The sequence below is a fragment of the Cnephaeus nilssonii genome (genome assembly GCF_951640355.1).
Source record: "Cnephaeus nilssonii genome assembly, chromosome: 9".
NCBI lineage: Eukaryota > Metazoa > Chordata > Mammalia > Chiroptera > Vespertilionidae > Cnephaeus > Cnephaeus nilssonii.
This window is the reverse complement of record NC_137080.1, coordinates 59,932,576-59,956,462: the sequence shown is the minus strand read 5'-3', so window position 1 is coordinate 59,956,462 and position 23,887 is coordinate 59,932,576. Positions and strand designations below refer to the sequence as shown.

The 23,887-nt window shown below is 41.5% G+C and overlaps 1 long non-coding RNA gene across 1 annotated transcript in view; it reads left to right on the top strand.

Annotated features, from left to right (window-relative positions):
• Positions 1–205: 205 nt before the first annotated feature.
• LOC307104965 overlaps positions 206–23,887 on the top strand; it is a 544,872-nt gene continuing 521,190 nt past the window's right edge. Inside the window, exon 1 of the long non-coding RNA XR_013813961.1 lies at positions 206–277. This is a non-coding gene — a long non-coding RNA (uncharacterized lncRNA). The remainder of the gene's footprint in view (positions 278–23,887) is intronic.

Genomic DNA, 23,887 nt, shown 5'->3' with positions numbered 1-23,887 from the left:
CCACTCTGTATACCTGCCTGATTGCCCCTAATCACCTTTGCCTCAGCCCCCACCACCATGGCTTCGTCTGGAAGGACATCCGGAATGACGTCTGGAAGGTCATTTGGCTGTCCAGTCTAATTAGCATATTACGCTTTTATTATTATAGGTGTTTCTGTCTATCTCTACCTCTACCTTCCTCTCTGAAATCAATAATATATACACTGAGTGGCCAGATTATTATAATCTCTGAATGCATAATAATCTGGCCACTCAGTGTGTGTGTGTGTGTGTGTGTGTGTGTGTGTTTGTGTATATATATGTGTGTGTGTATATATATATATATATATATATATATATATATATGTATATATATATGTGTGTATATATATGTTTGTGTATATATGTGTGTATACACACACACACACACACACACACACACACACACATATATTAGAGGCCTGGTGCATGAATTTGTGCATGGGTGGGGTCCAGCCAGCCTGGCCAGGGGGAGGGGACATGGGCAGTTGGCCTGCCTGCCTGCTGGTCAAATTCCTGGTCAAGGGGACAATTTGCATATTAGCCTTTTATTATATAGGATATACACTGAGTGGCAAGATTATTATGTGTTCAGAGATGATAATAATCTGGCCACTCAGTGTACAAGTGTATATATATATGTGTGTGTGTGTATATATATATATATATATATATATATATATATATATATATATATATTTTAAGTAGAAGAAGAATCCAAGGAGTGAGACCCTGTCCCACTGAGCCTCCTATTGGGCAAGAGGTAATTATAACATTGATTCCTTCATAGACCATGCCAAGCCTTATTTGGGTTTCTTAACAGAGTGGTATAGCTACATGTTTCGTTTGACTAATGATCAAATTTCTCAGCCAACGTAATTAGAACAGTCAGGTCAATGAGCACTCTTAACTACAGAGAAATTCAAAGCCAATTTCACACATACATAGGTTTAACTTTCCATTCACCTGCTACTATTCATTTGCAAGCAGTAAAATATCGTTGAAATGTTTGTCCAAAGGTAAGACATTTTTATTTAAAATTTATTTTCAAGAGTGCTGTTTGTACATAACCCATGGCTCCAGATTCCCCCTCCTACCACATACACTTCTAGTGCCTCTTTAACCATATTATGTGAGATCATTCATTCTGTTGATTGCAAGAACAACCAGTGTAAAGTGAGAAGCACTAACCTGAAGTGTCACTTACACAAAAAAGATAATGTGAAGGGAAGAGATAAGTAATAATAAAAGCAAAAAGTAAGGATTTTATTTGTTTCTTCCCCCTGCTCTCTCTTCAGTACCTAAGACAATGCCTGGCATATACTAGGTACTCAGTAAAAACTCATTGAATGAATAACTGTCTGGTTCTTTATCACTCACACTTGCCATATAGTCTCAGGTAATGCCGTTGAAACTTCATGAGTCCTGCCTACCAAACAAGAGAGGCATCAACCCTTCGGACCATCTCTTGCATCACTGCAACATGAAGTATATGCTGGCTTTAAAGAGACAGCACACTCAATATACTATGCTGGCTCCCATAAATGTGTCTCTCATTTCAGTTCAGATGCTACCTAGAAGTCACTTTTTTCATGCCCATGTGAACAAATGAGATTTGATATGTAGCAGCCTACATTCAATCAGGAGATAGAAACCACAGTATGAATTAAACAGAGGAAGACTCATATAAAGAATAAACTATGATAAAAGAGTGACTATAATGTGTTGTGGAATTGTGCACTTGAAACCTGTATAATTTTTTTAACCAGTGTCACCCCAATAAATTCAATAAAAAGGAAAAAACAAAATAGGGAAAAAAAAGAGTGACTATATAAAATATAAGCAACTCTATATGCTACCCTAGGGCTGAGGAAGAGTATTTTAAAAAACAACAACTTTGAAGTAGGGTCCCCTTACCAAGGGTTGGGTTCAGACCCCTTTAGACAAGGTATATTTCAGCCCAAAGGAGAGCAGAAAAGTTTACTGGTTTGTCCAACCTGAAGCTGGGCAAGCAGCAGGCAACCCTCCAGGATGGAGGCTAAGAACAGGTGATCAGCAGCAGTGGTGTGGGCATGCAGAAAGGCGGTGGGGGGGGAGGGGCGCTCCACATTGCAGATGAAATCTAGGAACCAACACGGTTAGGAGGCCTTTGGACGCTGGTGCTGCCAGCAAGCCTTTGGTACCCATTATCCATTATCACCAGGTAGAGGATGCGAGGCAGCCGAGGATGCTGGACCCATGGCTGGACCAGATGTTTGCCCCTGACATCACTGAGACAGCCCATCCCCACATCCACCAGCTGAAGCATGGAACAGCAGGAGAACCCCTCCCCTGCAATGTCCCTCCAGTGCCCTCTATTGAGATAAGTTAATACCATGCTCACTGTAAAGAGATGCCTAAAAAAATCCCCTCTATTAGCACATGGTATTTATTGCGGTGTAAATATGGAACTGAGAGGCAATACATTAATAGTGACAGAGACTGTTAACTCACAAAATAACACTGTGTTTATTTTTGTACACAGGACAGCTGGCATGTAAAAACACAGTCCCAATGTAGTCATAATGCAATCTCCAGAGAACTATCTCCCAGAGTGACTACAATGTGTTGTGGGAAATTGCACCTGAAACCTGTACAATTTTGTTAACCAGCGTCACCCCAATAAATTCAAACCCAGCCTCACATACATCAACCCCAGAGGTTGCCACAGAGTGAACTCATAATGTGGAGGCAAGTCTAAACTGGATAGCTAAATCAGGTTTAGGAATATATTTCTCCTGAAATACATCCAGACACATTCCTAGAATAACCAATTGTCCTAACTAGCAACAAGACCTTTCCAATAATAACAATTACAGAGAATCAATCCATTCCCATTCCCCCGATTCTGACATCTATGCCCACCCAGGAATTGTTAAGTAGACTTTTTTTGTTTGTTTCATTACCTAAAATGCACTTAATATTTCCATAACTTGATTTAGTTCCTTATCAATGAAAGTCTCACATATATCATACCAAACTACTTGCTACAACCATTGAGGAAGAGAAAACAACAACACCTCATTGTATTGAGCCTTAGGTCAAAGGATCCTTTGGCTCTTAGGTGTGTAGAAAGTATACACACCTTCAACAACAAAAAGCATTATAACCTGTTGAGTATTGGCAAACTTTCTAGTGAGTTTCTGTATATCTGAAATTATAACCAAATCAATCCAAATATTTTCATTTTTAGAAATTCTACTCATCTCCAAATCTTAGAAACGACTCTCCAGGAAGTCAGTTTCTGAAAATCAGAATTACAAGACTGTTCTAAAACTTTAAGCATAGAAGAGGAAAATAAAAGGAATCAACGTTTACTTTTTATGATAGCCCAAATCTAGAGTTTGTACGTGCAGCCATCTTTCCCCAAAAGAAGTAAATAAGGAAAATGGGAAAAGAAATCTTCAGGCTACTTTATGACTCTGGCATATGGAAAAACTCAGAAGGTCAGAGTCATAAAACCTGCTAAATGTTCTTTTATGACATGATATGAGGAAAGAACTCCAATAAAACTTTGGAAATTAATATATAAAGTGAAGTGTTTCTCCCCTAAGAGTGAATAGCATCTTGAAAGAAAATAATTAGTTAATAAAAACTAGGCTCCCATCATAATTTTCTGAACTAATCCTGATTATACCAAGCTTCCTCAAGTATCCCCTTAGAGCATTTCTAAATGCATTTGTTTTAAAACAATTTTCACTCCCATTAGCTAGGCATGGTGTGTAGAGGAAGATTTGAATTCCTCTTGAAAAGTGGTGTGATAAATTACTTTTTACTGCCCAGGGAAGGTCTGGAAAAACTTGGTGAAAGTTAATAAATAAACCTGGTGAAAGTTAATAAATTATGTTCTCAGTTTGTAAATTTTCATATTTTCAACTATTATTTTATTAAACAGTTGTCAGAACCTCCATTTGCTTGCAGCCCTAGAACCCCACTTTGTGCAAATACCTGCAACAAGTAACAACTAATGAAGCACTAGAGGCAAAGCACATGTTTTGATTAGTCATGCCATATGTGCAGCTCAGACACCATTATGTAGCTGGGAACGGGTATGTTAAGTAGAGACCTAACCTACAGGTAGGTGTGTTAATCACTACTATTCAAACTCCAGGCTCTTTTTAATAATCTGACAGAAAGCAATTGCCCTTATTGATTTCTAATTATCCAGCATGTGATTTATGACCAGAACCAGTGGGTGTCCATTTATTGAGAATTTAAAAAGTGGTTATAACTGCACAGTTCTGCTGGAGGACTGGGCCATATCCAAGTTTAAGAATCAAGAGTATTACCTAAATGCCCTGGCCTGGTGGCTCAGTTGGTTAGAGCATCATCCCATACACCAAAATGTTGCAAGTTTGATTCCTGGTCAGGGCACATACTTAGGTTATAGGCTTGATTCCTGGTTGGGATGCATATGGGAGGCAACCAGTTGATGTTTCTCTCTTCTCTCTCTCTCTCTCTCTCTCTCTCTCTCTCTCTCTCTAAAAACATATCCTCAGGTGAGGATTTTTTAAAAAAGAGTATTACTTGAATAAAATTTCCATCGAGTAACCACATACTTTGTATAAATACGTAAGTGTAATAAGATGTTAAATCTGACTTTTCCTGTTTCCTCAAGAGTTTCTTTAGGATAACCAGTGAAATATTACTTATGGAGGTCATGTTTGAATCTCCCAAAGGCAGCTTGTGAGAAATACCCAGAGAGATGGAGTTGGTGTACACAGAGGCTTGTAACTAACTGTCACCTGGAAAATTCTATAGTCTGGCAGATGACTGAAGCTTCCCTGAAGACAGGAGGAGGAGAGGGGACTAGGGCGCAATGGGAGTGAGCTGCAGTCTGACAGCAAGGTGAATGTGCTTGTGCCCCATGTACCAGGTATAGGCTTGACAAAAGGCACACCTGGAAGAGCAGTGTATCCCCAAGGTGATTCCAACAAAGCATCTGGTGGGATGGATCTCTAGAGAGAAGTTTCAAGCTATCAGGACATTATCTACAACAGAGATCTACAAGGAGAACAACCCAGAAAAGCAGTTTACAAGAGAATTGTAAGCATCTGGACACCTACCCCAATTGAAGTAATTATTTAACTGCCAAAAGAAATTTCAAAGCACCCCAGATGCATACAACGTTTTTGCCTCCTTTACCTGTCTCATCCCTCTTCAACTCTCCCCAACCCCAGAAGAGCTAGAAGCAGTGAATTGGGAAAGAAGAAAAATACAAGAGGGACTAATGAAAAAGATAAACTACACGCCTCATCCTACTACAAACCTTGGGAACTGAGTTAAATCTATCTAGAGGAGAGATTGTGAAACTTTGATATTAGACAGGACAAGACTTTTCAATTCCAAAAATAACAAGATAGTTCTATTTATCAAAACTGAAAGTAACTATGAAAGACACAAGGCCAAATGGGGAACAAAGTACCAGCTTTGTTAACAGCTTGATGAAGATCATTAAACATCTCAAAGCACTGGTCTAATAAAATCTGGATGGAATTATAACTGATATTGGAATTCCTAAATGAAGTTTCTTACTTCCTCCCCACCTCTCCAATGAGTCTCTGGGGACATTACCCCGGATTTGAGGGTGAGACCTTACTGCTGCAATCTAAGGAAAGCCTGACACAAAACATGCAAACCAGTGTAAGAACAAAAGACAGAGATACAGCAGGAAGGCTATGTCTTCCCCCCAACATCCAGCATGGTACGGCAGGTGCTGTCTGGTCTATGTCTGGGAAATAGCCCAGTACAAACTGCCATGTGAACGAGGAGGATGCTGGGGATCTTCCTGTAGGAGAAGTAAGGTTCCTCGGATAAAGGGCAGGAGGCAAAGGAGCACTCATAGGTCTGGCAGAGGTCTGATCTCAGGCTCCTCAGGAAGTGGACAGAGGGCTGGATCAGGAGCATACTTCACCCTTTAATATGGTGAAACTTTATCACATCCCCTCAGCAGAAAAGCATGGCCTTGTGAATGTCTGTGTCTGACTAGTTTGAGCTTATTTCTTCCTCCTGCAAGGGCAAGGCTTGGAAAGAAGTGGAAGGCGAAGGAAAGTTTTATCCTCTGGGGCAGAAAGAACTCCCACAATCTTACTTGATTACTTTTCGGACAACTGCTTAGAACAATAAATATAGCTCCTTTGAGGAAACTTCTCTATGACTAGAGTAAATGATTTGTCTGAAGCTATTAATAGCTCCATTTCCTACTTCCCTTTTAACTGTGAACATCTAATGTTAGCTAATGATGGGATTCTATTACCCATTACTAGAGGCCTGTTGCATGAAATTCATGCACGGGAGGGGGGGAGGGTGTGTCCCTCAGGCCAGCCTGCACCCTCTCCAATCTGGGAACCCTCGAGGGATGTCCGACTGCCCTCTCACAATCCAGGAATGCTGGCTCCCAACCGCTTGCCTGCCTGCCAGGATGATTGCCCCTAACTGTTTCTGCCTGCCAGACTGATCACCCCCTAACCACTCCCCTGTAGGCCTTGTCGCCCCTAACTGCCCCCCCCTCCTGGCCCGGTCACCCCTAACTGCCCTCCCTTGCCAGTCTGGTCACCCCTAACTTCCCCCCACTACTGGCCTGGTCCCCCCAACTGCCCTCCCCTGCAGGCCTGGTCGCCCCTGACTGCCCTCCCCTGCTGGCCTGGTCACCCCTAACTGCTCTCCCTTGCCAGCCTGGTTGCCCTGAACTGCCATCCCCTGAAGGCCTGGTCCTCCCCAACTGCCCTCCCCTGCAGGCCTGGTCCCTCCCAACTGCCCTCCCCTGCAGGCTTGGTCACCTCTAACTGCCCTCCCCTGCAGGCCTGGTCACCCCCAACTGCCCTCCTCTGCAGGCCTGGTCACCCCCAAAAGCCCTCCCCTGCAGGCCTGGTCACCCCTAACTGCCCTCCCCTGCAGGCCTGGTCACCCCTAACTGCCCTCCCCTGCAGGCCTGGTCACCCCTAACTGCCCTCCCCTGCCAGCCATCTTGTGGTGGCCATCTTATATCCACATAGAGGCAACCATCTTTGACCACATGGGGGTGGCCATCTTGTGTGTTGGGGTGATGGTCAATTTGCATATTACCTCTTTAGTATATAGGATAGCAGCCAAGTTTCTGGCAATCTAGACCACTTCATGTCTTTTGACCTACTCTAATACTCAAATAGTGCCCTGGCCCGTGTGGCTCAGCTAGTTGGAGCATCGTTCAATTTCTGGTCAGAGCACATACCCAGGTTGTGGGTTCAATCTCTGGTTGGGTTGACTTTGGGAGACATCAGATTGATGTTTCTCTCTCACATTGATGTTTCTCTCTCATCAGATCGATGTTTCTTATATTGATGTTTCTTTCTCTCTCTCTCTCTCTCAAATCTATAAAAACATATCCTAGAGTGAGAATTTAAAAAAAGAGAGAATATTCAAATAATAGGGCATTACTTTGAAAATACCCATTCTATGAGCAAAGCTCATAGAAGAAACTAAATGTATTCCAATTAATACTAAACTAAATTGTATTAATTAACCTATGTGTGAAATGCACAATGTTATCACTCAACCAAAATTACACAAATTGAAGTAAAAAGTCCACAACTTTTCAAAATCTTCATATATATCTATATCTGTATTTATAGCACAATGATAATGACAATGATAGCACACTTTTCTTGAGTACTTATCATGAGCCAGGCACTGTGCTAAGCACTTTATAAAATACTAGAGGCCTGGTGCACGAAATTTGTGCATGGAAGGGGTGTCCCTCAGCCCGGCCTGCACCCTCTCCAATCTGGGACCCCTCGGGGGATGTCCGACTGCTGGTTTAGGGCCGATCCCCTCACAATCTGTGACCACTGGCTCCTAACCACTCACCTGCCTGCCTGTCTGATTGCCCCTAACCGCTCCCTGCCAACCTGATTGATGGCTAACTGCTCCCCTGCTGGCCTGATCTCCCAAAACTGGCCTAATCGCCCCCAACTGCCCTCCCCTGCCAGTCCCATCACCCACAACTGCCCTCCCTGCCAGCCCATTTGCCCACAACTGCCCTCTCCTGCCAGCCCAATCGCCCACAACTTCCCTCCCCCACCAGCCTGACTGCCCACAACTGCCTTCCCCTGCTGGCCCTATGGCCCACAACTGCCCTCCCCTGCCAGCCCGATGGTGCCCAACTGCCTTCCCCTGCCACGACCCACCTTCTCCACTGGGACCTGCCTCCTCTGTGCCACACGAAGCCGCAGGACCCCTAGGCCTCACTGCATGGAGAGGCTGCTGGGCCCCGCATCCGCTGTGCATGCGGCCATCTTTGTGGCAGCCATCTTTGTGGTGGCCATCTTGTGGCGACCAACTTGTGGCGACCATCTTGTAGCAGCCATCTTGCGGCGACGTCACATGCAAGGGCACGAAGACCACCTAGGCTTTTATTAGTATAGATACTGTCTCTAAATTTATATACTCACAATAACTCTAGAATCCATTATTTCCTCATTTCTAGGAGATGAAAGGTTTAGCTACTATAAATGACGTATTCAAGAACATACAACTAACAAGTGGTAGAGAAAATATTCCAACTCACATCTTCAAACTTTACACAAAAAATGCCTCTTCTTAGAATAAAGGTATCCTGAGCTTTAATTCTTAGATTGCTACTGCCAGTACCTTCAAGAAAATGAGATTTATATCCATGATATAAAAAGGTAAACATGCCTGTTCCACTTGTTACTTTTTGGCAATTACCACCTATATGTGAGGGACCATTTTGAGATATTGTAAAGCAGGGAATAAATGAAAATTACTGTGTAAATAGCCCTTTATCAGTCTTCAAGTGACCTTTGGTGAATAACATTCTTTTCAAGCCAGTAGTTTAAAATGTTGATTTTATTTATTATACTGGATATTTGTTTCCATTTGAGCAATACAGTTTTGTTTCATATTTATAACAGAAATTTTACTTTAATTTGAAAAATTGGAGAAAGGCTTTTAGGAGGTGATATTTTTGTATGTATACTATCTTGCTATATTTTACAAATTTATTCAAATGTTAACGGAATGCCTTTGGCCTTTTGTTGGATATATACTGAGTGGCCAGATTATTATGACCACCTGACGTTTGTAGGCAAATTAGCCGTACACTGCATTGTATGGGATATGGAAGCCGAAGGCCTGTTCGAACACCTTTGCTGTCTGCAGTTACCAAGATAAAACATCTCCAATTCGCACAGGAACACAAGGATTGGACAGTCGAGCATTGGAAAAAAGTCATGCGGTCCGATGAATCACGTTTCCAGTTGCATCATGCAGATGGCAGAGTGATAATTTCGCGGAAACAGCATGAAAGCATGCACCCCACATGCATGAGTACAACCCTTCAAGCTGGTGGGGGCAGTGTTATGGTTGGAGGCATGTTTTCCTGGCATGACTTGGGCCCTTCAATTTGTGTGGAACAACGTCTGAATAGCACAACATACCTAAGTATCGTTGCTGATCAAATTCATCCTATCATGTTGATGGTGTATCCCAATGGAGATGGCTTCTTCCAACAAGACAATGCGCCATGCCACGGTACTCGTATTGTGCAGGAGTGGTTTCAAGAACATGAGGGAGACTTTACCTTGCTTAGGTAGCCCCCACAATCACCAGATCTCAATCCAACTGAGCATTTGTGGGACGAAGTGAAAAGAGCCATCAGGCAGCTGGTTCCACAACCATCAAATCTCACAGAACTGGAAAGTACTATTCATCAGGCATGGTGTCAGATTTCTCGCATCACCTTTCAACATCTCGTGGAGTCAATGCCAAGAAGAATCGCCACAGTATTAAAGGCAAAAGGTGCCCCAATGAAGTACTGATGGGGTGGTCATAATAATCTGGCCACTCAGTGTATACTAGTATGTGTGTCTTGTATCCCATCAAGAACAAGAACTTTGTAGTTGTATGGTGGCTGACATGGAGAAATCTTAGAAGGTGTTAAATAAAGAATTGTTGATTGTTCTATCTCAATTCATAAGGACTCAGAAGAAGAAGATGCATTTTTTTTTAGTAAAAGTGGATTAGGAATGTTTCAGTTGGCACCTCCTACATCTACAGTGCCCATAGCCCAGCTCTCACTTGATTTCTTTAAAATCAAAAAGTATTCTATACATACCTGCACTATAGTAATGGAACAAACAAGCAGCAGCATTCCAGGTCATTTATATTCCAAACAGCTTTGGCAGCACTGAGCATGTCCAGGGGGCATCATGTGAAGACCTGTTTGGGCCACTCATCAAAGGCGACAGCTCTGGAGAGAATCAGCAGAAGCAGAGGACCCCAAAGGGTACCAAGGAGGGCTGGCCTGTGAGTTCACAAGCTCCTTCCCTACTCTCTGTCTTCCCTCTCAGCTTCCTCCCATTCAGCTTCAGAGAAGCCAATGAAAGTCAGAACTGAGCTCCACAGAACACAAACAACCCCTGAGGATTTGTATCAGAAGGAATGCATGCATGTCCCTCAGTAGCATAGCCTGGAGTGGCTTTGGAGTCATCCTCAGTTGACTGGCACCAATGCCTTCTGCTACTCCCAAGTCCTGAGAAAGCATAGGACCCTTTAGGCAAAGAAAAGTTTCCTTAGGAGGATGCTCCAGGGTCCCCACAGTGCAACCATCCACTGATGCTACAGTGAAATATCAGCAGGATTGGGGGCCCTGCCTGGTTACTGATTGCTTGAGGGGATTCCCTTTCACCCTCATTGGGGAACATACCAGAAAATGTTCTCTCTTACTTATTGAGCACCTAAAAGTGGTTCAGAAAGTACAAGACCTGAAACAGTGCACCAGACTCCATGGGCTTCCACAAGTCCCCCACCCCCACCCCCACCCCCGTGCATATCTTAGTGAGTGAATGAGCTGAGCTGTCACATTTGTGTGAATCCCACAGCAGTTCACAAGGCATCAGCCCATCTCACAGAGCCCTGGCATCTTCCTGTTTCTGCCAGACTCTTCCTCTTTCTGGCACAGGAGTATGAAGCACACAATTACACAGAAAGGCTGAGCCTTGAAGAGGTAAATGGAATTTTGCATTTCAAAAGCATTTTTTTCTGCTTCAGGAAGAGCTGTCATCCACTCATTAAACACCCACCTACAATCAGCTCTGATGCAGAGTGGACCTTGATCCACCTCTCACCAATTTGCTTAAGAACTTTAAACCCTCCTAATCTCAGGCTGGTTCACATTTGACTGCTGAAGTTTTTAGCTGAGTATTCACTGCAATCACCACTTCATTTATTTTATTTAAATGAAGGAATTCATTTTTTTTATTCTTGATTCCTTTAATCTTTTCCTTATTAACTAAAAGGGCCTTAGGTCAGAAGGGAGGCGGGAATATGCAGCAAATTACTGATCTCTTTGGAGAAAAGCTCTGTACAAACTAAGCTTTCTAAAACTTCCACCTTCTTTAGGGCTTTAAGAATAATTGAAAACACCCATAGTTTTGTCTGCTTAACTACTTCCTACATATTGTTTTAGTACTGCAAGACAGTACAGTGAAGTAGAGACAGGTTGCTTGGGCTCATTTTCAAGTTCTGGTAATTCCCAGGTTTCTTAATCTTTCTGTGCCTCAGTGTGCTTATTGGTAAAATGGTCTTATGTGCTTCTCTAATAAGATTGTTATGCAGAATGACCTAATATATGTACAGCATTAAAACAATCACTGGCACAGGTCTGGTTATGATTTCTCAAAAACAATCTATTTAAAACGACATAGTTACAAAATCTCTAATTAGGTAAACTGAATTTTTGCTCAAGTTATCCATCACCAGGATGTCTTTATTTCAGCAGTAAGCTCAAAGTATGTCACTTTGAGGAAACTCTTTAATTTTGTTCTTGAGTTTTGTTTTCCTAGTCTTTAAAATGGAGATAATAGTGATGTTTGCCTCAGGATTATTGTCTAGCAAATGAGACAAAAATGAGAACCTGTGTGGTACTCACCCTAAGGCCAGAGAATAATGCCTGCTGCATGAGGTCAGGTAACGCGGAGCAGAGTTGCTCTTCACAATACAATAGCATTACAATGAGGTGAATAAGGTCTAGCTTGGAATCTCCATAATGCAGGCACAGGAATGGTTAGGAAATCAAAGTGAATATAGGTCAGAGAAGAACAGAATAAAGAAGAAAAAATAATAAATGTACTGAAGTAAATAGAACTATCTTACCAATATTTTTATCCCCAAAACAAAGTCCCTCCAGCATACTAGTACATTATCCCTTAATCTTTCCAGTGACGTTAAACAACTGTGTGACAGAATGAACCACTGACTTTTTAAAGAAGAGTCGGGTTCTCTAGTAGAGGAAGAAAGGAGACTGGAACATTCGTGTTTCCAACACAGGAGAGGGCAAAGGGAAGTGGGGGGTTAGGTTATAGTGCAAGCTGTCTAGATGAACTGTCACCATCTTCCTTGCCCCATTTGAACCCTCATCTACCCCTCCTTGTAAGGGAAATGCATTCAGGAGCTGTCCCAAGAGACCTATCAAAATTGGGCACTAGATGCAATAATTAGTCAAACTGGTCTAATATTTATTAGCACAGAATTAGTTAAGTTCTGATAGAACATGGATGGGGCTGGCTGCTAGTAGGTATTATTTGGGATTCAAAGGTCAAGTTCAAAGCATGCCTGCTCTGGTCAGTGGAGCGAAGTTTTGTAGTCCAGTGTGTCTCAGTTTTACTCTGCACCTAATTCACCTGGGATCTTGTTAAAACACAGATTCCTGCTCAGTAGATATGGGTGGATCCAAGATTATGTACTTCAACAATCTCCCAGCTGATGTGTTGTTGCTGCTCCAAAGAACACACTTTGTGGAGCAGGGGTCTCTCTCAGAGAGAAAGGGTTTTGACAGTGGTAACCTCAATCTGAGAGCTTTTATAAGAGCTTTAATAAGCTCATGTAATGTCTTGTTAGATCTGTTTGGAAATCTCTAAAGGATAAAAGGGTTTGCCCAGGTTCAGTCTCTAAGGCAGTGATGGCAAACCTATGACACACGTGTCAGCACTGACACGCGTAGCCATTTCTGATGACACACGGCCGCTGAGGCGGCCGCAGTCCGAGGATGAAACATTTGCTGCTCCTGAGGATGAAACATTTGCGAAATAATGTTTTTTCCTCAAAGTGACACACTACCCAAGTTATGCTCAGTTTTTTGGCGAAGTTTGACACACCAAGCTCAAAAGGTTGCCCATCACTGCTCTAAGGAGTGGGTAAATTATTCTCATTCTTTCAACAAGTTGTGTATTGAAAAACTGGATGTTAGGTTTCCCTGTATTTTTTTTTCTGAATACCCTCCCCACTGAAGACCCAAGAGAACTTTGAGGTATGTCAGAGTTCTCCCTGTGGGATGCTATCACTGTTTTTACAGATCAGAACAACCTCAGAGGTCAGATCATCTGCTGGACTGGAGCCAGAAAAATCCAATTGTGTCTGAGTAATCTCTAAGGACTCTTCTAAAGCGACATGGTTCTAGGTTCTGGTTTCTCTCATCAAAATATTGGGGATTTTTGGCTTAATTGCTGGTTGGTTTAATCAGAGTTAACGCACATTACTCAGAACAAAAGGGGGTGTTAATACAACATGCTCATTCATTGGTGGAGATTAAGGCACCTTTCCTTACGACATCTGATTTATAAGTAATTTAAATGAGACATGCAGTTAACCAGGGAGAAAGCAACCTCCTGCAAATCTGCCTTAAAAAATTCTGCACAAATAGTCAGATGAATTCATCCACTTTCTATAGCATAGACAAAATTAACTTTTCCTTTTTACCTTGCACACTAGTATATAACCATTTTGAACAAAAAAGGTATCTATCTAAATATAACCAACAGCTCATGCTCCCATCTTTCAAGTCTTTACTCTTCTTTTTCTTACTCTAGTAGCAGCTGTCACCTTCTAGCAGACTATATCATTCTTACGTTTATTGCCTATCACTGTGCTAGAATGGGCCTCCACCCTACAAGGGTAGGGATCTTTAACTCTTGCTGTTTAATGGAAGACTTAGAATGGTGTTAGATATATAGAAAGCATCTTCTTAATCTCTAAATCACCTAAAATCTTCTAAATCCAAACACCTGATTCTAGTCCCATAGGAAGAAAGAAATATGCATAAGAAAAGGTTAGAAGAGACACATCTGTGCATATAGATTACATTTTTACATTACGCATTCCACCTGCTGATGATTAAAAAGCTTCAGAGTTTTAGAATTAACTTTACTAGAAATAATCATGCCAACTGTATTATTGGAAAGATATTTATTTAAAATTCAAACAGAAGAAATAGCAATATTTGTAGTAAAGTAGTTTATTATAACTGACTTAATGATAGAGGAGCAAAGGCAGATGAGGGCAAACCTTTTATTCTTTTCTATATTTTTTTCTATAGAAGTCTGCCTTATTCTTTATTTGCCAGTATTTCCCCATCTCTGAAAAGAACAGGATTTCTATAACCTTTCATATACTGGAAAGCAAGCCCAGTAGCACCCAGGCCCTCAGATCCACAAAGAGGCAATGGTGGAGACAGAAGTGGGTGTGGGCTCTAAGTAGCAGACAAAGTTCACGTCGGCTGCACTACAAGCAACTGAACAGACCATAGTTGTCTTTGCTGGCTTCTCGAATCGATGAAATCTAAGTATAAAGGTTCCCTGTCCCAGGTTTGTTTCAATTCCCACTACAAAGCCCTTTATTCAGTCATCCTCCATGTACTAGTGCCTTAGGAAAGTTCTTTCGTGCAGAATGCATTAGTTAAGTAGCTGGAGAAATGTTCTTTTTATTACTGAATCATCTCCCAGTAATTCATTTAATAATAACACCTATAATAACATCTTGAATTTAAACAGTGCCTTTAGCACTACTTTCTCATCAGTCAGTTGTTATTTCTTGATAGTTTCCCTCTCAATGCTTACATATAAAATGGAAAGATGTAGAGGACAGAATACTTGCTTTACGGGATCATTTAGTCAAATACAGCAATGCCCAGAACAAATTACTACATTCTGTTTTGTGATGTATGATTTATGTGCCAAAATGCTCATAAAATCCAGGCTCAATAAAAGCCAGAAGGCCTTTGAGAAGGGATCATCTTCTATGATCATGGGGATCATGGGCCATCCGGAGAACACGGGGCACACATTCACCAAGGGGCAGCATGGCACAGAGGAAGGAGCATTAACTTCAAAGTCAGAGACCAACAGTGAAAGTGAAATCATCGTCCTTTCCTTCTTAGCTGTGTAACCTTGAGCAACCTTCTTAATTTCTTTAAAAGTTAATTTCCTCTGCAAAAATTTGGAGCACAGATTAAATAAGATAATATAAATACACAGTAAGTGCTCAAAAAGTAGTTGGCATTTTTACTATTCTCTAAATCTCAAAGATATCAGCTGTACAGCTTCTCTGACATATATACTACTGTTAAAACAAAAGGTCATTTTTTAAATAATATATATTATGTTTATTGAGCATTTAATGTACAGAATGGGGCAAAAATGGTTTATAGTTGTGAGTACATGAAACGCAGACTTTATTCTTGTATTATTATTTATTGTACTAGAGGCCCAGTGCACAAAATTCGTGCACGGGTAGGGTCCCTAAGCCTGGCTGGCAATCAGGGCTGATTGGGACCTTCCAGCTGGGGGCTGTGACCTCCTTTCCCGGGCTGCCAACCAGGGCCTTCCTCTGTTCTGCACTGCCCCCTGGTGATCAGTGCACATCATAACAAGCAATCAAACTCCCAGTCTCCCAGTAGAACTCTGGAGGGGACACTTTGCATGTTAGGCTCTAATATATATAGATTATTTTCCATACAAACAACTGTAAAACTACTTTTGCCCCAACCTGTATTATAGGTTGTTATTTCTCACAAAATAGAATATATTTTGAGATAGAATACAAGAGAGAATATATATTACTAGAGGCCCAGTGCACGAAATTCATGCACGGGAGAGGGGGGTTGTAACCTCAGCCCAGCCTGCACCCTCTCCAATCTGGGACCCCTCTCACAATCCAGGACTGCTGGCTCCCAACCGCTCGCCTGCCTGCTTGCCTGCCTGATTACCCCTAACCGCTTCTGCCTGCCAGCCTGATCACCCCCTAACTACTCCCCTGCCAGCCTGATTGACGCCTAACTGCTCCCCTGCTGGCCCGATTGCCCCTAACTTCCCTCCCCTGCAGGCCTTGTCCCTCCCAACTGCCCTCACCTGCAGGCCTGGTTCCCCCCAACTGCCCTCCCTTGCAGGCCTTGTCCCTCCCAACTGCCCTCACCTGCAGGCCTGGTTCCCCCCAACTGCCCTCCCTTGCAGGCCTGGTCCCTCCCAACTGCCCTCCCCTGCCGGCCATCTTGTGGCGGCCATCTTGTGTCCACATGGGGGCAGCCATCTTTGACCACATGGGGGTGGCCATCTTGTGTGTTGGAGTGATGGTCAATTTGCATATTACATCTTTATTATATAGGATTATCCCATAGATAAATTGAGCAAATCACAACCTTCCAGTGTCCTGCATAAAAGCTTCCAGAGGTTTTCCCATTGTACCTGGAATAAAATTCTGACCACCTGCCCTGGCTGACCAAGACCTACAAAAGTTGGCCCTTTCCTTCTTCTGTGACTTCATCTTCTTACCGCTGCATCTTCAGCCTTCACCAGCACCCTCAAGCCAGGTTTCCCAAACTCAATAAGCTTGTTTTCTCTGTGTAGAGTCTCTGCTCTAAGAAGCCTCCTTCCCCAATACCAATTTTTGTATGGCTATCTCCTTGTCATTTAGATCTCAGAATAAAAGCTGTTTCCAGGGAGGCCTTTTCAACCAGCTAACTGGGTCATTCTTTGCTACATTACCTGATGTTGTTTTTCTGCATAGTTCTTACTACTCTGATTATTGCTCTTGTTTAGCTATGCATGTTTGTTGCCTACACACACACCAGCTTCAGCACCTTCAGGATTCTTGATAACTGTGTTCACTTCTATATCCCCCCAGTTCTTAGGACACTTCTTGGCACCTATTGGGTGCTCATAAATATTGCTGATGGAATGAATGAGTAAATGAATGAGTGACCTTATCACTTGATGCTTACAGGTTTTCCTTGTGACCTTATCACTTTGATGCTCAGAGGTTTTCCTTGTGTCTAGACAAGGAATTTTAGTCACTTCCTCTGGTTCAATTGTCCATAGATACAGAGAACAAATATTGCAATTCATACATCAAACATCTTTCATTTGCTAAAACATGCTCACCCCTTAGACTTTCAAATGTAAACACTGAAAGTATACTTTACATGTACATATTCTCCTCTCCTGTGACTAAGTCAATTGTAGTATATTGATTTCTGTCACATCAATGTCAGTCTTTGTTTATATCAAGGATATTCTTTAATCCCCATCCTTACCATGGCCATCAAAACTGCTGCTGCTTGCCCTGGCTGGTGTTGTTAAGTGGTTAGAGTATGGACCATGCAGGAAGGGTCTCAGATTCTATTCCAGTCAAGGGCATGTACCTGGGTTTCGGGTTCCCTCCCTGCCCCTGGTGTCAGAGCGAGAGTGGGAGCAACCAGTCTCTCTCTCTCTCTCTCTCTCTCTCTCTCTCTCTCTCTCTCTCTCTCTCCCTTTCTTCCCTCTCTTCCACTCTCTGTGAAAAGCAATGGAAAAATTGTCCTCTGGTGAGTATTAACATAAAAAAACTGCTGCTGCCCCTATGGACCACTCTGCACCTTTGAGATCTGCATTGGGAGGAAGGATGCCCAGCCAGCACTGACAGTGACTAAGATGTCACCCCAGGCTTTTCTTTGTGCTGTTTCTGAACATCTCAGTTCTGAGTGACCAAAGTTCATAACCAGCTGGTAACATCTCTGTAATGTTTCTTCCTCGGATAAGAACATCTAGTCTACTGAATTATAATGGGAATTAAATGAGGAAATGCATGGAAGGTGCCTGTGGACCCAAAATATTGTTCCTAACTTTGTATATATGTTTGGTAAGGATTGAATGTCAAGGAGAAAAACTTTTTAAAGTTCCAATAAAAGCAAAGTGTTTTCTGGTAGACACAAATTTTCCTGCCTTGGGGCATTATAATAAATAATTAACCTTATAGCTATTTGCTTATAACTAAGAGAGGAATCCTTTCAGATAGCAATAAATTATTGCTTTAATATAAGAAACAAGAGAACAAGATTTGTATTATTAAAAGGTATGTATTTTTTCCAAAACAATCCAGACAACTTGCAAAGAGACTGTCTTAAATAAATCTTCACACACTGTGAGCCCTTGAGAACACACTGCTGACTGTAGCTAAGCTGCATAAGCCCTAAAAGCAAACAGGGTAGCAAAAAAGGGGGCAAGATTAGAGCAATGGCATGAAAAGGCGATGAGATTCTCTTCAACAGAGTAGAACAGTTGCCCAAAGTTTGGTTTTATTTTAATTATAAACATTATCAGTTCAGAATCAATTAAAGTAATTACAAGACACAGGACTGTTTCAGTATACTATAAAATTAAAACATCCAAGAAACAGACAAACAGAAAGTAATTTGAAAGCAAATCTCTTGAATTTGTTTCCATGTGCACTTGTCAGAGAAGTTTAATGTAAGTCAACACAGAAATCAGACAGAAAACAAAAAATAGAGGTAAATGGACATTCAAATAATATCTCTGGAAAACCATCCAAATAATTTTTCTTAACTCAGTTCAGTTAATGCTTATTTAGGTTCATCTATATGTAACACCAGGCCTGCTTCTCCATTATGTACCTTGTGATTCCCAAGACATTACTCAGCTTAAACTTCCACAAATTTTTCTGAGCTTTCAATTTTGACTTAATTGATTTTTGTACCTGAACTTCAATGTTTAGATAAATAAGAAAACTCAACCAACCTTGCTAAGAATAATGATCTCTCTTATCCTTTTCTCTTTCTAAAATTACAATTTGCTTCTGTTGGTTCAAAAATTCTATGATATCCCTACACAAACCCTACTTTCACTGTTATTATGATATAGTCACACACGACACTTTAAAGTGTTTCCTTATACAAAAAGGTAAAAAAACAAAAAACAAAAAACACACACACACACAAGGATTTATTATTCACTTTGGAGACAACTTTACTAAAGGATTCATCATAGGGTTCCATCAAACATAGCGCTTCTTTCATGTAGTTATCACATTATTCAATTTACAAAAATTTAAATTTTCACAATTTTCAGGAATGTATCTATTGCCCAAAGTGCAGTAAACCATAATCTGTGAAAATCACTATATTTCATGACAGATCAAATGAAATAAGCTACACAGATTTCTATTAAAAACAAACACAAGCTTAGTTTAGAGGAGTTTTGTTTGTGACTAAGGAAATTCAAGAGTTCATAGCTCCATTTAAGCGTTACAAGATGCTCTGAATATCTTTAGAAGGGCAGTCAAGGTAATGCTAACCCCCTAAGGAGACAAGTGTGGTGAGGGGGAAGAAGGAGAATTAAATGAGGGAGGGCAAAAAAAGGAATCAACTCCTAGAAAATGTCAGGATTCAGTGCTCCATGAATATTCTCATGTGTCTGCATTGTCAGGACTTTCTGGACAATGATTGCAAGCAACCTTGTTAAAGGATAAAGGATAATTTAATAGCAACCCTAATGACAGAGACCTCCAGAGAGATATAGTCTTGACTCTCCTTGAAACCCTTTACTTACCTTCCAGTGTATGAAATTAGATTTCCCCCTTCTTTCTCCAGAGAGAAATTATTTACATTCCAGAACAAAGGTCTCTCTACACCTTCTGAGAAGAGGATGAACAGATGTGTAAGTCACTCTACATAAGCTCCAAGATTCATAACTTTGGGGGTGCATTTCCTGTGGGGCACGTGCAGGGACATCATTTGTCACTCTGTGGGAAAATGGGGCCTGAAGAACTGGCACTAAGATGCTCTGTTTGTTTATTTTCTGGTCCAGAAAACTTGTGTTCCCTGGCAGGATAAATACATAAAGACAGTTAAAAAATGTTAACAGATAAAAAGAGAATTTGTGGATAAAGAAAGGGATTAAATGGATGGCAGAGGGGAAAACCCTTATATCGACCAAAATGTCTCAATTTTTGGCAGTACTGACATTTTGGATCAGGTAATTTTTTGTTGTGAGAGACCATCCTGTCATTGTAATATGTTTAGTTGCACCCCTGGCCTCTACCCACTAGATATAGCCCTCTTATCCCCTCTCCAGTCAGGATAACCAAAAATATTGCCAGACATTGCCAAATGTCTCCTGGGTTGCAAAACTGCCCCTGACTGAGAGTTGAGAACCACGGATATAGACAGATTAAATGTAAAATGTGCCCTATTAAGTAGTCCCAGTACAACTACCTTTCTCCTTCGGCTTTAGCAGACATTACCTCAGTATTAGTCTGTGTCATTATATTAAAGTCACCAGATCCCAAAGCAATACTTTACAGAATAATCCTACTTAAAATGGTATCTTTCTAGAATAAATTACGTTTTTTACTAAATATAGTAGTCCAATTAATTGGATAGTAGTAATTCAATTAAAAAAAAATAAAACACTAATACATGAAGATGTTCATCATCTACAGAATTGTAAGGTCAGAATGGACCTAATTCCTCATCACTGCTGATGACACTTGGAATGCTTTAATATTCTCCACAATATCCTGGTGAGTGATGATTCACCCAGTGTTTGAACATCTCCATTGATGGGAAGCTCACTTCTCTTAAAGAGGCCCATTGATTTCTAGATAATTTGGAATTTTGGAATTTTCTACCTTAAATTGAGGAAGAACTATCTGCTTTTAGCTTCCAACCATTGATCCAGTGGGTAATTCAAACAAATCAAAATCCCTTCCCACATATAAAACATGTTTGTATTCAGTATCATATTTCTCCAACATCTTCTGAATTAATACCTATAATTCCTCCCACCCTCTTTTGTAGGGGCCTGATTTAAGTCCTTCCATTCTCCTGCCCATTCTCTGAAATGTTTATAGTTTCTTCAGGTAGCTTTTATAATCTAGTTTCTAAAAGTGGAATTCCATGCTCCAAATGTGATCTGAACATTATACTGTAAGAGATGATAGCAGAGGGACCATCATGCCTTCATTCTTGGCACTACATTTCCTTTAATGTAGCCTCAAATGACTGTGCTTAGCAATACAGCAGAGAGGGAACAGAGGGATTTCTTGAGGTTGGTGGTATAATTCTGATGAATAACTTTTTAAATTCTGTTTTACTTGTCTTCTCTAACAAATAAAATTATCTTCTGAATGAAACATTTAAAGTAAAAATGACTTAATCTCTTCTGTTAGACAAAGCCATATTGTTAATTATATTGAACTTATTCTCAATTTCAACTAGAAAAACTTATCCTTGATATGTCATGCTGCCAAATCCCTAGTATCTTCTAATTTGTGAAGTTAGTATTTGGATTCAAGTTTAGAATCTTACATTTAATTTTATATCAATGAGTCTCTGTATAATATTTTCTAGATTTGTATTTAAGGTTAACATTGAACTCCCAAGCCTGTACTTAGGAACTCTGCATTTGCATGTTTTAAGAAAAACCTAAGTTTGCTTGTTCCTCTCCTCTAACACCTCCTACTATTGTTTACATTTTCAGTTTCATTCAGGGTCACCTTCCACAATATGTCTTCTAAGGTAAATGAACCACTTCAAGGGGTGTAATCTTGCCATCAATGGACTGTTCAAATATAGGGTAGATATCAGTTATTAAGAATTCTCTTTCAGGAAATAATCCACCTTAAGAGAAAAGATAAAAGCAAGTATCTATTTTCTTTATTACTAATAAAAATTATATTATTGATGTCAAGCAAACCATCTATCTTTTGATTGCTCTAATAAGAAATTGCCAACAGGGAGAAACAAGATGATAGTGTAGGCAAATGCCTGTACTCACTGCCTCCCACAACCACAACAAAATTACAACTAAAATACAGAACAACCATCATCTAGAACCACTGGAAAGCTGGCTGAATGGAAGTCCTACACTAGAGAAGTAAAGAAGAAAGCACACTGGTAGGAGGTGCGGAGGCGCAGAACAGGCTGGGCCAACACCCACGTATGCTGCTTTTTTAATTGAGAGGGAGATTGTCTCTGCGGAGGCCGCCGGAGGAGCAAGCGGTCCCACCCCCACACCAGACACCCAGCCCAGGGTTCCAGAGCTGGGAAAAGAAGTCCCTAGAGGCAGTAAGAACTATGGGCTGTAAAAACCAGTGCAGGTTTGGGCTCACTGACACAGAGGCTGCTGGAGACCCAGCTACTGCTCTTAAAAGGCCAGCACACAAACTGAACTGACAAGCTCCTGCTCCCTCTGAGCTCCAGTACTGGGTATGGTTCTGGGGGACCCAGACACAAATGAGGATAAACTGGACTGTCTGGCATCTGAGCAGAACTCGGGGGTGGGGGGGGGGGGTGGGGGGGGTGGGTAGGCTTTCTTTCAGACGGAGGTGCTCACAGGTATCATTGTTCCCATGCTGGGACCTCCCCGGTGGCAGGGCTGACTAGCAGCCATTTCTGTTTGCTCCGCCGGTTGATTGCCTGAGACCCCACTCCACCCAAGCTGTGTGCAATGGCTTTTGCATATGAATGGCCTGTACTTGCCTATGCTAAAACCTGTAAAACAAGCTGCAGCTGGGTCAGGAAGCCCCAAACCTATCAATAAAAGGCCCAAGACCTGGCACCATTACCAGCCTGCCTTGCTTCACAGCTGGGCCTCACCTGGGCACTTCCAAACCAGATCACAAAGACGAGGAATCTGCAGATCTCTCTTAGCTCCTGCTGGGTGGCCCCAGGCAGTGGCCGACTATGCACCTCCATGGAGACCCAAGAGCCAGTGTACCCAGTGATCAGTGTCAGACCACACCAGATTACAACTCTACACATCCATAAGCGACACACTCAAGGGGCAGACTCAGTGAGCACCAAAGCCCCACTGAAGCAAGTCCTGCCCCATAAGGGTGTCTCCTGCACAGCAGCTCTCCCACTGTAGTCCCAGCTGGTCCCACAGCCAATTGGCCTGGAGGTCAATTCCTCCCAGTGACACCAACAGCAATCAAGGCTCAACTACAACAAGACTGCACACAGTCCACAAAGGGGTATACCTAGAGTGTCCACCTCAGGTGATTGGGGAGGCTGAGCCACTGGGCCCTATAGGAAACCTACTACACAAGGCCACTCTACCAACTTAAGGAGACTTAGCAGCTCTACCCAATACATAGAAACAAGTACAGGGAAGCAGCCAAAATGCAGAGACAAAAAACATGTCACACATGAAAGAAATGGAAGAAAGCAAACTACTAGATATAGAGTTCAAAACCATGATTATAAGGTTACTCAAGAATCGTCTAGAAACCTCCAAGGGACTTAGTGAGACTTTCAAGGATCTTAGTGAGAATGTAAAAAAAAAATGGAAAAGGACCAGTCAAAAATTAAGCATACACTGACTGAAATAAAGAATAACATACAGGGAGTCACAGTAGACTAGAGGATCCCGAGAATCAAATCAACAATTTGAAATATGAGGAAGCAAAAAACACCCAAACAGAATAGCAAAAAGAAAAAAGAATCCAAAAATATGAAGATAGTGTAAGGAGCCTCTGGGACAACTTCAAGCGTACCAAAATCCGAATTATGGGGATGCCAGAAGAAGAGAGAGAGCAAGATATTGAAAACATATTTGAAGAAATAATGACAGAAAACTTCCCCTACCTGGTGAAAGAGATGTTTTGAGAGACTGAATATGGATGAACACTGAGCTTGGAACATTGCTCAAAATAAGAAATTGTCCAAGAAACTAAACAGAATGCAAACTTCTGAAATTACAAAGATATACTGAATAACTAGTTT